Here is a 17094-nt window from a genome sequence, read left to right on the forward strand (position 1 = left end):
TATCGCCCGCGTTGGCCCTCCGGACACGGCGTTCTGCTGCTGGGCAGAAGTCGTTGGTTCGATTGCCAGCCTCGGCGACAACGATTCGATGATAGCTTAGTGCAAACACGCTCGTGATTTGCCTGGTATTAGGCACACGTTATAAAGAACCGCAGATAGTCAAAATCAATCCGGGTGACCTCCAACGATGGCGTCCCGCATAATGCCCGTAAATCCCAAATTTAACTAATGCACAGAGCTACGCGTTATGAATATAAGGAAAATCAATCCTTTCTCTGCACAGGGGTGGTATATCCTTTCATAATCAACACATGCAAGACCCTCAGCACTGCAATCGCTTTCCTGACTGGAGGCACCGTGCGAATCAATTGCGCTGAGCTGGACTTCGACAGGACGGTCGTCTGTGGTGATCCCATCTTCATAAGCGTCCAGGCTACCACACCATTTGCAGAGGTGAAAGCATATCATTGGTCATTTTCGTTTATTCTCACGAGAACTTGACGCATCACGCATTGCTCTCTTTGAACAGATAAACATTTAACATGAAAGCTTATACTATACGCAATCGTCCGCGGTTCACAAAACTTCACGTTAGAAAGAAGGTACCGAAACTATTATGTAGCTATTAAGAGCAACTATATGCTGAATATTATTGCGTTGGCATTCTGAAGTTGCAGGCGGCGTTGGCAGCCTGCAGACGTTCCTCATTCAGGCCGAGGTGATGAGGAACGTGACAACATGCCGGGGCTGATGCCTGGGCCTGACCCCGTCAGGCCCAGGCATCAGCCCGGCATGCTCTTCTGGACATGTACAACAATACATGGCGTGAAGGAGTGCTTCCTGCTCCAGAGAACTTCAGCCGCCTTATGCCTCTGCTCAAACCAGCCAAATCACCCCTAGACATGGCCTCTTATCGTCCTGATGTGCTGGCCAGTTCTCTAGAAAAAGTGATGGAGAGGATGGTGCTGAAACGTCTGGAGTGGTATTTAGAACATTACAAGATATACCCTGACGAGGTCTGGAGGTGTCCTCCGAAAAGTGCAAATCAATGAGACTGTACGTCGTCGAATATTGGACAGCCAATCACCCACGCGAAGACGAACCGCTTTCTAAGTGTGATAATAGATCGAGACCTCTCCTGGAATGTTCATGTCTCCTACCTAAAAAAAAAAATATGCGTGGCTCTGCTATCGCAAACACCAGGTAGCAGCGGAGCTGCGGAAAGCCTAGTAAAGCAGTGGCAAACTACACACTTATCCTAACTTTTGCTGGGCTTCCTCCATCTCCGCTGGTGTCTGGTGTTTGCGATAGCAAAGCCACGCATAACGTTTTTGACATGCCAGTGCAGATTGAGAATGCTAAGATGTTCTCTTCTGCGACGCTTGGCTCGAGCTTCCCTAGCTCTCGCTTGTCTTTCGGAAGCGACGAGTGTTCAGTTCTCTGGTCGAGACCTGCCGAGCCGCCGCCAGAGGCATCGGCTACAGTCACGGACACCGGGCGCGTTCGGCGCGAACGCGGGGAAACGCGGTCGGCGTCGGGAGCAGCTCTCCGTGTTCCACAACCACCTGCCTCACTCCTCTCCACCACGCCTCCGCTATGCTGCGCGATGCCATTTTTATACTCTGCTTTCACTTGCTCTCAGCTCCCTCTCCCCCAGCTCGGTGAAGCTGCGGACGACGGAACTCCACTCTCCCTCGCCACACGTTGCATAGCTGTTGCTTCCCTTTTCGTGTCGCGTAGCATTCCTCCTCTTCACTTCCGATTTTCCGATCCACGCCGGGCGCGGCTGGAGCTCAAGCTTAAACAGCTCCGCTGTTAAAAAGAAGTTAGCCATGATAACGCATGTCCTCACATTTATCACGGGAAAGTCATGGCGTGTGTCTGTGAGGGCGATGCTCCAACTCTATAGCGCACTGTCCCTAAGTCTCCCCTATGCTATTACCTTTACTGGCTGGGACAAGTAGGATCAACCTCTGTGCCCTCCAGTCTGTGCAAGCTCAAGCTCGGCAAATATGTCTTAATATGTCTTAGCCAACCAAGGTGTGCATCCACGGCAGCAACAAAAGCTATCGCGCCTGAGCATCCATCGATACGTACTCATGCATTAAATTCGATGCTTTAAGGATGCACACCAGGCACTTCACCAGACTTCCATCGCATCGTCTCGCCTCACTTCCTGCCGCTGGGCCTCGTTCAGCAGGATAATCGCCGCCAACCATGAAACTTTACCGTCGAATTGCAGCACGACCACCTCTACCGCTGCGATGCCTGCATGCACTCCAAGCCCTTCTTGTCATTCCCGGCATCAAAAAGAAAAATGAAATGTCATTATTTGCCCTCAAACAAACCGTACTTTCATTCCTGCATAAGAAGCACAGAGAACTCCTCCACGTTTAGACGGAAGGTTCTGCATCCTCCAAAATTTCAGCTAGAGCAGTGGTAATTACCGCGAAATCTATCATCACCCAATTCAAGATGACTCACATTACATCATCGACGGCTGCGGAACGCACAGCTATCTGTGCTGTCCTGGAGTTTATTGGTCACGAATCATCACAGTAATGGTCCATCTCTTGTGACTCGAAGGCACCTCTCCAAGGTCTCCTGTCCCCTTTCAACCACGAACCTAACGCGTGCAATTAATCACAGGCATGTAACTACTGCACCATCACGACAACGACAAGGGGCCTAACACAATCTACCAGTGCATACAGGGTCACTGCAGAATTTGTGGAAATGAGAGTACGGATGACGCTGCCCTATCGGCCCACGACGGTGCCCATATTACATCAATACCACTGTACAGAACAGATGCAGCCACAAGGCTTCGATACCTCACACGCGAGCTTACACAGGCTCTGTGGAACACGAGTGCATTGGATCCACTTCCACCAGGGATACCACGAGCGGAAGCAACACTTTTGTGCCGCCTGTGGCTCGGCGCGACATTCACGAACGCCTATTCCTTCCGCATTGGAATGGCCGACAGATCTGCTTGCGACAACAGTGGCTGCGAAGACACGGTCAAGCACCTCATATGTGACAGTCCACGTTACAGTGTGGAAACAAAAGTGCTCGCGACCACGCTCGAACAATTGGACGATCGCCCCTTGACAGAGGAAAACGCTCTAGGACACTGATCCAGGCAGGTTTCGGCACTGGTCTTTTTATGTGTTTCATTTATCACCTTTTATTCCATTTACCCTTGGTGTACTCCTAGCCGACTTGGAGTATTGGGCCACTGGGTGTGTGCTGCTCTCCAATGAACCTCTTTGATGCCAACTTGGGTCTTTGGGTATGTCCGAGTAGGAGCGTGTCGCTCTTCAATGACTGGTATGCGCTAAAGGGAATGTTCCACCCTACAGTGACGAAAAAATCACATCATCTCACCCTACGGGCAACCATGGTGGGATGCGAAAGCATCGCGGGGGGTGCCCGTCGAGTTTCCGTTTCGTTTCACTTGGCAACACAACCCAATGAAAGTTAGAGTGAGAGAATGCATTGAGAAGAGAGGAGACGTTTGTACGGGGTTGTCGCGTCTTTATTTAGAGATCGTACGTGATTCGTAGCGTCGGTGCGCGCGGTATCTTGAAGGCGATGGCTTTGTGGTCGGTGAAGTGCAGCGTCAATGGGTCTTACTGCAGAGGGTCGAGTTTGAAATTTGCGAAGACGAGGTCTATGCACGTTGCCCTGATGGTGGTGGGCTGCTTGTCATCTTGGGAAATGCTGACGTTTACGTTCGGCTTCCCGAGCCTCCTCTGCTCCGCGGCGGTGGCGCTGCCACTGCAACTAGCGCCAACGTTGGCGTTGTTCATGGCGTTTCGCACATCACAGAGAGAGAATGACGGAAGCACAGCGAACGCGCGCTTTATACTGCGCCGCGACACTTGCGCCGCCTACCAGCTTACCCTTAGAGAGAGAGGGAGAGAGAGAAATATATGCAATGTTTTGCTGCGCCGCACCTGTGGCGGAGAGGGGGAGAGGGGAGGAGAGCGAGCACCTGCGTAGGAGAGGAGAAGGAGGGAGAGTTGCGCATGCGCAGTATACGTGCGGACGCCGCAGAACGGACACTGCCCCGAGCATAAGATGCTCTCGCATCTTAAAGATACCTCAAATTCTCCGGTGCTGAGCGGAATCGAACCAACCTCGCAAGGTTCCTCAAGGACAGCAACCCGATGTAATTGCAGGCTGTGCCACAAATCCATTGCTTACGTGCCGCTCTTAGAGCGAAAGCTTTACTAAGGACGTCGAGCGGAGTTTCGCCGTCGTCAGCAATTGACCTTTATTTGACCGCAGCTGTGCCGCAGCCTTGGCAACGCATCACGTGACTCGCCGCGCGCCTGGCTAAGAGGAGCGCCGCGCTCGCTCTCATCCTCCCGTGCTCGTCGTCTGCTTCCACAGCCGCTTGCGTTGCCGCTAATAATTCCAGCGTATAATTTCACTTCTCTTTTGTCGTTGAAATGGGGAGGCCTTGTTTACGGGGGTATGAGCCATTGTTTAAGGCGGTATGAGCTATTCATCAGCAACTGACGACGTGTCCTTACGCGTTTGAGCAACGCCGTCGGTAACGCGCTCGGGAAAGGGCTCGTCGTCGACGTGCCTATTATAGCATGAGGGCTTTCGAAGCCCTCACGCTATATCGAACGCGGAGCAGGATGAGAGCGACGCCGGGCCGTCTTCTCCCGCGGGAAAAAAAAGCCTCCCGCGGGAGCGGGAGGCTTTCAGCCGTCGTCGGCAAGCGGCGTCCTACCACCCCTCGCATATCGCCCGGCGAACTGCTTTCACCGGGGAGGGTCCGGAGTGTCAAGCGCGCGAAGCTATCGTAGGAGACTGAGGAAAAGCGAGCCGTTCGGCTCGCAACACGCTCGGACTTGTCGGATTATAATTTATACCTGGCTTAACGATGCGTGTATACCTAAGTATAATAATTACACCTAAATCAAAGGATAACCAAGTGAAACCAAGTCTTAACCAGGCTAAACCAAGCTTTCGCTTTGCATATCCAGAGTTAACTGAGCTAAGTCGCAGCAATTTTTTTAATGAACACGTTGCACGCCAACGCTTTAGCGAGCTGCGTCATGAATGCATTGGGTAGATGCTACTCTTCAATGAACACGAGGAATAAGGATTATAAACAGGGATAATGAACGTCTCACAAACTTGGGTCACTGAGTTTGTTCCACTCAGTGTGCGGCAAGTGAGGGAACAAATCTCACCATTCTCAGGAACCAGCGCACCATGCTTCAGTCTTGCCATCCAGGCCATGGTGTAAGATATATTATCATCATCATCAGCCAATATTTACGTCCACTGCAGGACGAAGGCCTCTCCCTACGATCTCCAATTACCCCTGTCTTGCGCTAGCTGATTCCAACTTGCACTTGCAAAGTTCCTAACTTCGCCATCCCACCTAGTTTTCTGCCTTCCTCGACTGGCGCTTTCCTTCTCTTGCTGTCCATTCTGTAACTCTAATGGTCCACCGGTTATCCATCCTACGCGTTACATGGCGTGCCCAGCTCCACTATTCCCGTTTAATGTTAACTGGAATATCGGCTATCCCCGTGTGTTCTCTGATCCAAACCGCTCTCTTCCTGTCTCTAAAGGTTAGGCCTAACATTGATGTTTGTAGTGTCCTCAACTTGTTCTCGAGTCTCTTTGTTGACCTCCAAGTTTCTGCCCCATATGTTCGCACCGGTAGAATGCAATGATTGTACACTTTTCAACGACAGTGGTAAGATATATACTAGTATATATCTTATTTTCAACGACAGTGGTAAGATATATACTAGAATATATCTTAAGATATATACTAGTATATATCTTACACCGTCGTCCAGGCACGGACTTCTCGGCCACCAGATGTCACAGCGCGTCTAGAAAGAAGCGCGAGAAAGGATCGCGGTTGTCGCATGATGCGTTTCTCAGCGTTTGCACGCATCGGAGCGCCATGCATTTCGGATGCAACCTCGAGCTTCGCGGCAGAGCACTAGATGGCGCCGAGTGTTCTTAGGAAAGTGCGAAAGAGAAGTCCCGCTGCAGTACATGCCTAATACATAGCTTGTATCGACGGTGGCAATAAGTTGTCTGGCTATATTTATTTAATGCTAAACACTATACCCTCGACAGTTAACGTGAGATCGGATCTGCCAAATTGTTTTTTTACTCATAATTTAAGTGGATCTGTATCTGTAGATCTGAGTAGATCTGTGTCTGTACAATCGGTTATTGTCGGTAACTTACGAGCAACACTGAAATAGACCAGCAAGCTACTCAGAAACACTGCAGTGATGTTTTCTAATCTATTTACACTGCAGCTCATCTAAATAACTGCGCTGTCCACTCGGACAACCATGCTACCTGGTGGCAGTGAAATGTACCATATAAGTTACTTGAATTAATCAAATGCTGCAGTAGTTCGCGAAAAAGCATTTATCGCGCCTGAAATTTCTTAGGCACTTCATAAAGTAAACAGAAACACTGCATGTCGGGTACTTCTTGAAGCAGATCTTGTGCATGTTAGCTTATCTGTGTTTGACCAACAATATTTCATTTTTCTAGTGCTTGGGCAAGAACGGGCTCACGTGTGATAACCAAGATCCAGTTTATGTAAGTATCAGTTTACGTAAGTGAGTACATAGTACAATATATTTGACCGGCCCGCGGGAGTACTGGCGTATCTTTCGTTGTAGTAAGTTTTTGCGGGCTAGTAAGTTATCATGGTAATTTTATATTTGAATGGGGCCTGCAGGATCTTCGTATCTACCGGGACACGACAAGAGAAAACTATTAAATTAGAATAGATTCCGAAGCCAAAACCTAGCTTTAGGAGGCCCCGTGTGGAGGGATGAGGACTAATCTTGGCTATCGAAGTATTTGTAACGTGCACATAAAACTTGGAATATGGGTGCTATCCCATATATATATATATATATATATATATATATATATATATTGAACGAGAAGAAAGGGAACCGAGGGGCCCGATTTTTTTCATAAGAAGTCAACAAACAATGACACCAAGGACAACATAGGAGAAATTACTTGTAATTACTAATTGAATTAAAAAATTATAAATTAATGGAATTGAAAACGAATGAAAAAACAACTGTCTGCATGTGGGGAACGAACCGACGACTTCGCATTACGCGTGCGATGCTGTCACCATTGAGCTACCGCGGAGCCGTTTTCCCATCCACTATCTGGGGTATTTATGTTTTACAACTAGAACTAACCCTGGGAGTGTTATCCAGCTCCACCACTCAAAAACCCAGGGGCGGATGTGGAACATCCTTTCTGTGTCAGGTGTCACGAGCACGTGATCTTTTGGGTGATGGCAACTGGTCAATAAACCCACATATGCTACCTGAAGTACACTTCTAGTACACTGTACCTGAAGGCATCAATGTTGTCGGCTTCGAGCCCTCATTATCTAGTGCACGAGAAGAAAGAGAACCGAGGGGCCCGATTTTGATATAATTATATATATATATATATATATATATGTGTGTGTGTGTGTGTGTGTGTGTGTGTGTGTGTGTGTGTGTGTGTGTGTGTGTGTGTGTGTGTGTGTGTGTGTGTGTGTGTGTGTGTGTGTGGTGTAATTCATAAGAAGGGACGCATTGAATAGTTGCATTATAATCGATTAGCTTGCGTTCAGTTCTCTACCAAATATTCACCAAGATAATTTCCACAACCGTTGACTTCATCTCGAGAAATCTGCGGAGTACAATCACCTCTCTACATGGCTTTCATAGATTATGAAAAGGCATTTGATTCAGTAGAGATACCAGCAGTCATAGATGCATTGCGTAATCAAGGAGTACAGGAGGCATAAGTGAATGTCTTAGCTATCATCTGCAAGGATTCCACAGCTACCTTGGTTCTCCACAAGAAAAGTAGAAAGTTACCTATCAAGAGAGGGGTCAGGCAAGGAGACACAATCTCTCCAATGCTATTCACTGCATGCTTAGAAGAAGTATTCAAGCTCTTAGACTGGGAAGGCTTAGGAGTGAGGATCAACGGCGAATGTCTCAGCAACCTTCGGTTTGCAGATGACATTGTCCTATTCAGCAACAATGGAGACGAATTACAACAAATGATTGAGGACCTTAATCGAGAAAGTGTAAGAATTGGGTTGAAAATGAATATGCAGAAGACAAAGATAATGTTCAATAGCCTGGCAAGGGAACAAGAATTCAGGATCGCCAGTCAGCCTCTAGAGTCTGTAAAGGAGTACGTTTATCTAGGTCAATTACTCACAGGGGACCCTGATCACGAGAAAGAAATTTACAGAACAATAAAATTGGGTTGGAGTGCATACGGCAGGCATTACCAAATCCTGACTGGGAGCTTACCACTGTCGTTGAAAAGAAAAGTGTACAATCATTGCATTCTACCGGTGCCAACATATGGGGCAGAAACTTGGAGGTTAACAAAGAAGGTCGAGAACAAGTTAAGGACCACACAAAGAGCGATGGAACGAAAAATCTTAGGACTAACGTTAAGAGACAGGAAGAGAGCGGTGTGGATCAGAGAACAAACGGGGATAGCCGATATTCTAGTTGACATTAAGCGGAAGAAATGCAGCTGGGCAGGCCATGTAATGCGTAGGATGGATAACCGGTGGACCATTAGGGTTACAGAATGGATACCAAGAGAAGGGAAGCGCAGTCGAGGTCGGCAGAAAACCAGATGGGATGATGAAGTTAGGAAATTTGCAGGCGCAAGTTGGAATACGCTAGCGCAAGACAGGGGTAATCGGAGATCGCAGGGAGAGGCCTTCGTCCTGCAGTGGACATAAAATATAGGCTGATGATGATGATGATGATGACTTCATTCAACCAAGAGAACAGGCTGGACCGGGATATTCTACAATGAATGACGTCCATCTCATCAATGATGTAATAGATATATCTGCGTAGTACAATCAACCTCTCCATATGGCATTCATAGAATATTAAGAGGCATTTTATTCAGTAGAAACACCAGGCAGTCATGGAGGCATTACGTAATCAAGGTATATGAAAAGCATACGCAAATATGTTGGAAATATCAACAGACTTCACAGCTACCTTGCTTCTCGACAAGAAAAGAAGAAAATAATCTATCATGAAAGTGGTAAAGTAAGCAAACACAATCTCCCTTATGTTATTGACTGCAGACTCAGAAAAAGTATGCAAGCTATTATACTGCGAAGGCTTATGACTGGGACGGTATTTCGGCAAGAGATTGAGGACCTTAACCGAGGAAAGGGTCAGAGTACGAAGTTAAAGATTATTATGCAGAATGCAAAGGATATATTCAAAAGGCGGGCAAGGGAACCATAATTCATCATCGCCAGTCAGCCTCTCGCGAGTGTACAGACTACGCTTATTTAGGTCACTTAATCACAGGGGACCCTGATAATGAGAATCAAACATGCATAAAAATTAAAATAGGCTATATTGCATACGGCAGGCATTGCCATAACCTGACTGGAAGCTTAGCACTGTCGTTGAAAAGAAAAGTGCGCTATGATTATATTCTACCGGTGATAACATATCGGGCAGAAATTATGAGGTTAAAAAAGAAGCTCGAGAAAAAGTTAAGGACCGCGCAAAGAGCGATGTAACGAAATAGGTTAAGCGTAACGTCAGGACAGATGAAGAGGGTGGTGTTGATCAGAAAGCAAAGGGGGGATAGCCGATATTCTATTGGACATTAAAAGAAAGAAATGGAGCTGGGCAGGCCATGTAGTGCTAAGGGCCGTTAACCTGCGTCCAATAAACTTACAGAATAGGTGCCAAGGGAAGGGAAGTGCAGTCGATGGCAGAAAATTAAAGGTGGTGTGAAATTAGAAAATCTGCAGGCGCAAGTTGGAATCAGCGCAAGACAGGGCTTATTCGAGGTCGCTGTCAGAGGCCTTCGTTCAGCGGACATATGAAGGGGCAGATTATAGATACACATGAAAGGCGAACGTAGAAGCATGTAGCCGTATTTCGCTGCAATAAAGGAATGATACGCGTAAAGACGTATATCTGTCGTCATGAGGGTGTTTAGACGTGTTTGTCGTTTCATTCTCGCCATTCCGTAGCAAACAACGCCCGAGACCAGCATATCTGTAGCGGTAGAGGTGGCTATACGCATAAGGCCGATTCCTCATACCTGTGATGTTTCCACGGATCGAGCGCGGGCGTTGAAGGCGTCTGCTATTGCGCTCATGCCGCAGACGCAGGGAACGAGGTCCACGGGAGAAAAGGAGGGCTGTCCTTGCCCAGAGCCTCAACCTCAGTATCTACTCAGTAGATGCTGGGGTTGAGGCATCTACTCATACGCCTCAAAGCACTCGCATTACAGCACGTGCGCTTCGAAGATGTAATAGTTAGCATTCGGTGACTGACGCGCCCCACAACTCATTTGCGCGATAGTGCGTGGTCTTTTCTTCGGCGCCTTTGCACGAGTAGTGAAAGTCCGGATACAGCTAAAACCCACATAAAGGCGGCGAAAGATCCGAAGAAAGTCATTCCATTTAAAAATGATTGTACCCTGTCTGTCGATCGCTCTCCACTAACACTCCCGCGTAGCACATTAACGCTAAGCGGGAATGTTAACGGCATGGTGTAAGACCCGTGTCACACGAGCAAAGTTAAGTGCACTTGGAGGAGGAGGAGGAGCAAAACATTTATTTGACGGAATAAATGGGGTTTGTGGTGTGGGACCCACTTGGTTCATGGGTGTCCTCGCTTGTGAGGATCGATAATAATATTGCGGTTGCAATGAACTGCTTCATTTGCACTAAACTTTATTATAAATGCTCTTTTCAACTATAACACACTGTTCTTTTGAAAACCATGCTTAAAATAAATATATGTTGCGCCTACTATGATTAACCAATTGCCATTGTCATCAATGTCAAAGGACACTTTTCTTTCTTTTCTTCATGTTTTGGATTTCCTTTACTTGAAGTGGTTACATAATTCAGCTCTTTATTGCCCTTTGAAAAATACAACATTGAGCAATTCAGTGGAGAATCAATTACTATTTTCATTGGCGCTGCCTGGTGGAAAGGGACGACATGGTACCTTGATGTGAATGTTCGGTCAATCATTTGTGGCCTGCTTATACATGGCTATATGGCGAGTAGATCCTTCACCTTCGTCCTGCATGCATGCTGTTCCTTTTGATCTATCCTTCATTACCAATGCAGCTGCTTCTTTATAGCGGCATGGCAGGTCAAAGTAAGAGCTTTCTCTCTCTGCATAAGCAACCACTAAGTAATTTCGAAACGCGCAGTAGATTAAGTACTCTGTCCTGCATTACCGCATCAAAAATCAAACGGCTGATGACATGTTCACCACGGATGACATTGACGAATGAAGTTCCGGTACTTAATGCCCCCTACTTACATAGCTGGTCACTAACTTGTGCTACTAATCTTTGGCCAGTGTTGGATATAGTGATAACATTAACTCGATTTGAAGGTTCAAATAAGCTCTTGCTTCTTAATTGCAAAATTTTGCTTCAACATCGCGCATGTGATCACAGCGAATCCTAACTGCCTTAGTTGTTCTAAATGTTCAGGCTCTGCCATAAGGTGGCTGTAGACCGTAGGCGCATAACGACCTTTGACAAACAAGGTGAGGCATGATGTTTTCAAAATAAAAAGCAAGCTTACAAATAGGATAGGCTTCATTTTCCACAATAGCCTATGTTCTGACACATATGACATATGGTCAAAGATGCCCTAAGATGTTTTCCTTTTTGTGTTTGTGATATGAGAATGCCGCTGTGAACGCATAATAGAAAGCAAATATTGGACGAAGCTACTGAAACCTCGCGCATCAATTTATCAGATTTTTCGTTAAAAAAAGAGACTCCGTTCACAACCCCTTATAACAGTGTTCAGATACTCGGTAGGAAACAAACCGTGATCACTTTACCTCGTTTCTTTGTGTTACAGGAGCCCCTTGCTCTTGGATCGTTGAGAGTTCTTGCGGTAAGAGTCTGCTTTTTGCACTCATAAATTTCAAATCCGCATGAAAAGTCGTGACTGTACATTTTATTTAAAGGTGCACACATTTATTTAGTTATAGCGAATTATTTATATCTGATGATACGATATAAACTGTTCAGAGATAGAGATATCGCAAACTGCTTCAAGTAACTTGGTTATAAATGTTTGCGCATAAGCACGAGCACTGTCCTGACAAATGTCCATCTACTCCCAGTGAAGAGTAAAGTAATTATACTGGGAGCAAACACTTCTGAGTGGTGGAGTGGGAATAAATATGGGGGCCGTTGACATCTCCACTAGATGACCCAATTCATGTTCACTGACTTATGATTGATTTCTGATGCCGCATGGACCCTTATTGTTTGCAGCTTTGCTTTTCACTTAGCGCTTCCCTCGTTACTGTCGATGAGAAGGGAGCAGGCCAGCCGGGCAATCTTGAGTGGCAGTTGTAACACCAGTACGCATGAAAGCGGAAATAGATAATAGTCTTAGAAAGCTGTACACTCATCCTCTTTTATATTTTGCATTTGGCCGGGAAATATTCTTAACAAGGATACTGAGCATTCTTACCCTTTATATCAGACACTTCGAATGCTGTTACTATAAATTCAAATTTTCTAAAACCAAATCTACTCACACTATTTCTTTGAGAGTGAGTGATCTGGAAAGCTAGCTCACATTTAGACCTTCGAACGAGCTATATGCTGGAACGAAAATATCTTATGCGAGCCTTTATCACATCCTAAATATGTCTTTGTACTTCTCCGTGGGTACCTTATGCTTATTATTTATGGAGCTACAAAACGCTTACAAATAGGTACATTAAGCCAGCGTAGTTTAATTAAGAAGCAAAGTATCTATGACTACAATAAAAATTCAACTTCTGTCTGAAGTAATATCCTTAAAGTACGAATGTATTTTTTCACAGCAATAGTTGTTACAATCTCTAAGAAAGATGCTACTAAAAGGCGCATGTTTGGAAGCATGTGGTGTAGCCATACAGCGACGGGGATTGGACCCAGCCCCGCAAGTCTCACTCGTTCTGCCATCTACATCATCATCCTCAGCCTATATTTATGGCCACTGCAGGACAAAGGCCTCCCTAGGATCTCGAAGTACCCCTGTCATGTGCTAGCTGATTCCAACTTGCGCCTGCCAATTTCCTAACTTCATCCCAACACCTAGTTTTCTGCCGTCCTCGACTGCGCTTCCCTTCTCTTGGTATCCACTCTGTAACTCTAATGATCCACCAGTTATCCTTCCTACGCATTACATGACCTACCCAGCTCCATTTTTTCCTCTTAATGTCAACTAGAATATCGGCTATTCCCGTTTGCTCTCTGATCCACACCGCTCTCTTGCTGTCCCTTAACGTTAGGCCCACTCGTTCGTCATCTGGTTGCAAATGTGTGCTCCAGCGCCCGTCGCGGCTGCTTGAGCTAGGCGCAGTTTCTTCTTTATTTGCAACACACTCCCTGCCAGGACTTAAAATGTTGCTAAAAAATTCTGAGCGCTTTCACGACTGCGAAGATGGTAGCCAACAAAGCTGTGACTATGGCGGGCCTGCAGTAGTGAATATTGCCGCCACGATAAGAATGGATATATCGTTGTTGGGCATCACCAAATCGAACATGTCTATGATGAATGTTCTGGTTGAGGAACTCGCGTTGAAACTTGGCTGTCGCACCGGAGAAGTTGGCGCTAGCGTTGCCGAGGCGTGCACCACCGTTGTCGGGTTCCTGGAGGGCAAGATGACGCTGACGCTTGGCCTTAACATCGCGCTCCCGCAACTCGGCGTCGGCGGGTCGTCACTAACGCTTGGCATCAACATCGCGCTCCCTCAACTTGGGTTTCGCGGCTCTTCATGACGTTTCGCCTGGGCATCGGAAGCCCTCACGCTAGAATCGGCACGTAAACGACGAGCCCTTTCCTGAGCGCGTTCACTGCGGCGTTGCTGAAACGCGTTAGGACACGTCGTCCGTTGCTCACTAAAGGCTAATACCCCCGTAAACGCGCGCTCCTCTACGACGACAGGAGAGAAGCGAAATTCTACGCTGAAATGATTAGCGGCAACGCAGCCACCTGTGGAAGAAGACGACGATGACGAACGCTGGCACGAGCGCGTGCCGAGCCCGCGCTCATGCTCGGCACGACATCCAATGGCACGAGCGCAAACCAAGGGGCGCCAACGAGCCAGCTGCGGAAGAAGACGACGACGCTCTAGCTAATGCTGATAATGAAAATTTTTTTCTACGCGCGGACGCGATCATGGGGGAACTAGCCCTTAACAGATTCGCTGCAAATGCTATTTCTAATGTAGCTGAACAACGACAGCGATTAGACCCGGCAGAGGACGTTTAACTTGTTTGGCATTTGCTTTCTTTCCTTCCGGGGCATGGTGGCGACTGGTTCCTTGGGCAGCGGCAGCCTCTCAGGCAGCTGGATGGGTGATGAACGAGCTGCGGCGCTGTCGCGGGTCTTTCGATCTGGAATTTTGTGTTGATTACCCTGCTCGGTTATGTGAAGGCTGAACTGATTCATTGTCTCATTGTTGCGTGTCTGAAATTCAGGCGTGCCTCTTCGGCCGACTGCAGTCAGGTGCCCCATAATGAACTCGCCCTTTTGATTAGCGCATTGTCTATGCGAGGCTCTCCTGTACCAGAGAACAGTGGCGTGCTTTGTACAGAGAAACCTTGGGTGAAGTCATAGAGGGTTCCCTAGACCGTCTAGCTAAAAAGAGTTCTGACTCCTTTAACCTGCACCGACAATGGAATTCTCTCAGGTGGTGACATTACAGTAAATACTGGTAGCCAGTCAGGAAGCTGGGGGCGTATTCTGCGACGATCCACTTCGGCGATACCATCGCCTTGGCCACGCCTTAGCCGTCATGCGCACGCTGATTAGCTGGTTCAGAAAAATCGGATGAGTTCATCAGCACGTATGCTCAACCTTCCAATCAGCTCATACGATTTTGCTCAACCAGTCAATCAGCGCGCACCAAATGGCCAAGGCCATAGTATCGCCGAAAGTGATCGTCGCAGAATACGTCCCCTGATCTCGTTCCCTAGGAACGTCGCCACCTCAGAGCTAGCAATAACGGTAACAAGACCGTAGTATATGTCATCAAGGATATGATCTCACCACGCGCTGGTGGATTGGTCACAGCAGATATTTTTGAAACCTCAAGAGTCTCTGTAGTTCCACAGCTGCCATAATTTGGCTTGGGAGCGCGACTGCCACGCGGTAATATGGGGTTAAAGGGCATCGTGTTCTCTCCAAGGTGAAAAATTTTAATCGCTCAACGCCTGCGAGGCGGCGCTGAGCCAAGATCTACGGCTGATCTGTTGATGTTTCCTTGCACTTTAAACCCAATCGCTTCTGGGAGTTCACCTACGCTTCTCGCTGCGTGGATCCCATCGCATTCCATTAGGATGTGCTGAGATGGTCTCTGGATCTTTACTGCAGCATAAACATGCCTCATCTAGTTCCGAATATTTGTTCCGGTGTGTTTTAGTCCTTAAGCACCCGGCTCGAGCCTCAAACAGCAAGGCATTGCCCTTTGTGTTATCGTACAGATTCTTCCTTCTAATTTCTTGCTTCTCATTCATGTAAATCTCCATTGTCCTTTTTGTTTCCATTCTCTGCATCCAATTCACAGTCTCTATTTCACTTTCTATTTGATGACTCCTGGTTGTCTATTTACAGTTTAGGTTATCCTGTACTTGGTTGCCAGCTTCCTTGACCTCTTCCTCCATTCTGTGTCCACACTTTTCATGTAGAGATACTTGTGCACTTTAGACGCCCATTTATTTTCATCCATGTTCCTGAGCCTTTCATCAAAACCAATTTTGCTCTGTTCTTCTCTGACTTTAAAAGAGGCCCGACCCATGTCACCCTGCACGGCCTCATTTGTGGTATTACCGTGGGATCCCAAAGCCAACAGGCCTACTGATCTTTGGTTAACTTCGGAACCTGACAAGATATCCGATTTTAAGCATAGAATCGCATTTGCAAATGTTAGTGCTGGCACCATTACTCCTTTCCAGATTCCACGCACCACCTCATACGTATTGTGGCCCCACAGTGTTCTGTGTTTCATTATTTCTACATTCCGCTTCCCCTTTATTTTCAGATTATCTTGGTGGTAGCTTGAGTAATACTTTTCTTCGTTTATGTGCACGCCGAGGTACTTATATTGCTTCACTGTGGGTATTACTTGCTGTTGAATTGACACCACGAAATTACTCGTCTCTTCATTAAAGATCATAATTCCTTATTTCTCTGTGCTAAACTTACCTAGATTTGTCGCTGCATTCCAACAGATATTCCGAAGTATCTGTAAATCTTTTTTATTGTCCGCTAGTAGCACAATGGCGTCTGCGTACGTAAGTACAAGGACCTTCTGGTGCCCCATTTGTCCATTACGCATGTAGGATCAATCAAAACCTAATTCGCTGTTTTCCAGTCGTCTTTCTATAGCCTTAACGTAAAGCGTGAACAACAATGGTGACAGAGGGCATCCTTGCTCAAATCCTTGGTGAATTCCGACCATTTCATTACCTTTTCTACCTGCCAATACCACTTGTACTTGTACTTTATGTATCTCCCTCAGCAGCTCCACGAAATCGTCATCTATGCCTTCGTGCTGAAGAATATCCCATAACAATTCCCTGTCTACGTTGTCATAAGCTCCTTTAATATCTAGAAATGCTATCGATAAAGGTCTTTTCTCAGCTACTGAAATCTCTAAGCACTGAGTTAGTACAAACTTATTATCCTCTAAGCGTCTGCCTGGCCTGAACCCATTCTGTAGTTCCTCCAATACATCGTTTTTCTCCACCCACTTCGACAGTTCTAATTTTATGGCTTGCACTGCCATTCTATATATAACTGACGTTACTGTAACTGGCCTGTACGAGCTCGTCTTATCCTTATCTCCTTTGCCTTTGTAGATGAGATGCATCTTGCTTTCACGCCATCCAACGGGAATTTTCTTTGTTCTAATCACTTGCTCTATGGCATTAGTCAGCAGTGCCTTGCTTTTTGGACCGAGGTTTTGATTAGCTGTATTGGGATTTCATCGGGTCCTGCTGCTGTGTTAT

At 46.7% G+C, this 17094-nt stretch overlaps 1 protein-coding gene and 1 long non-coding RNA gene across 3 annotated transcripts in view; both read left to right on the forward strand.

Annotated features, from left to right (window-relative positions):
- LOC119454249 (alkaline phosphatase, tissue-nonspecific isozyme) overlaps positions 1-17094 on the forward strand; it is a 169747-nt gene that overhangs the window by 11005 nt on the left and 141648 nt on the right. The gene's annotated exons all lie outside the window — the stretch shown is intronic.
- LOC125945909 (uncharacterized) overlaps positions 289-17094 on the forward strand; it is a 32840-nt gene continuing 16034 nt past the window's right edge. For both annotated transcript variants that reach the window (XR_007467203.1, XR_007467202.1), the window contains exons 1-3: positions 289-453; positions 6559-6606; positions 11939-11974. This is a non-coding gene — a long non-coding RNA (uncharacterized LOC125945909). The remainder of the gene's footprint in view (positions 454-6558; positions 6607-11938; positions 11975-17094) is intronic.

The sequence above is a fragment of the Dermacentor silvarum genome, chromosome 5 (genome assembly GCF_013339745.2).
Source record: "Dermacentor silvarum isolate Dsil-2018 chromosome 5, BIME_Dsil_1.4, whole genome shotgun sequence".
Classification (NCBI taxonomy): Eukaryota; Metazoa; Arthropoda; class Arachnida; order Ixodida; family Ixodidae; genus Dermacentor; species Dermacentor silvarum.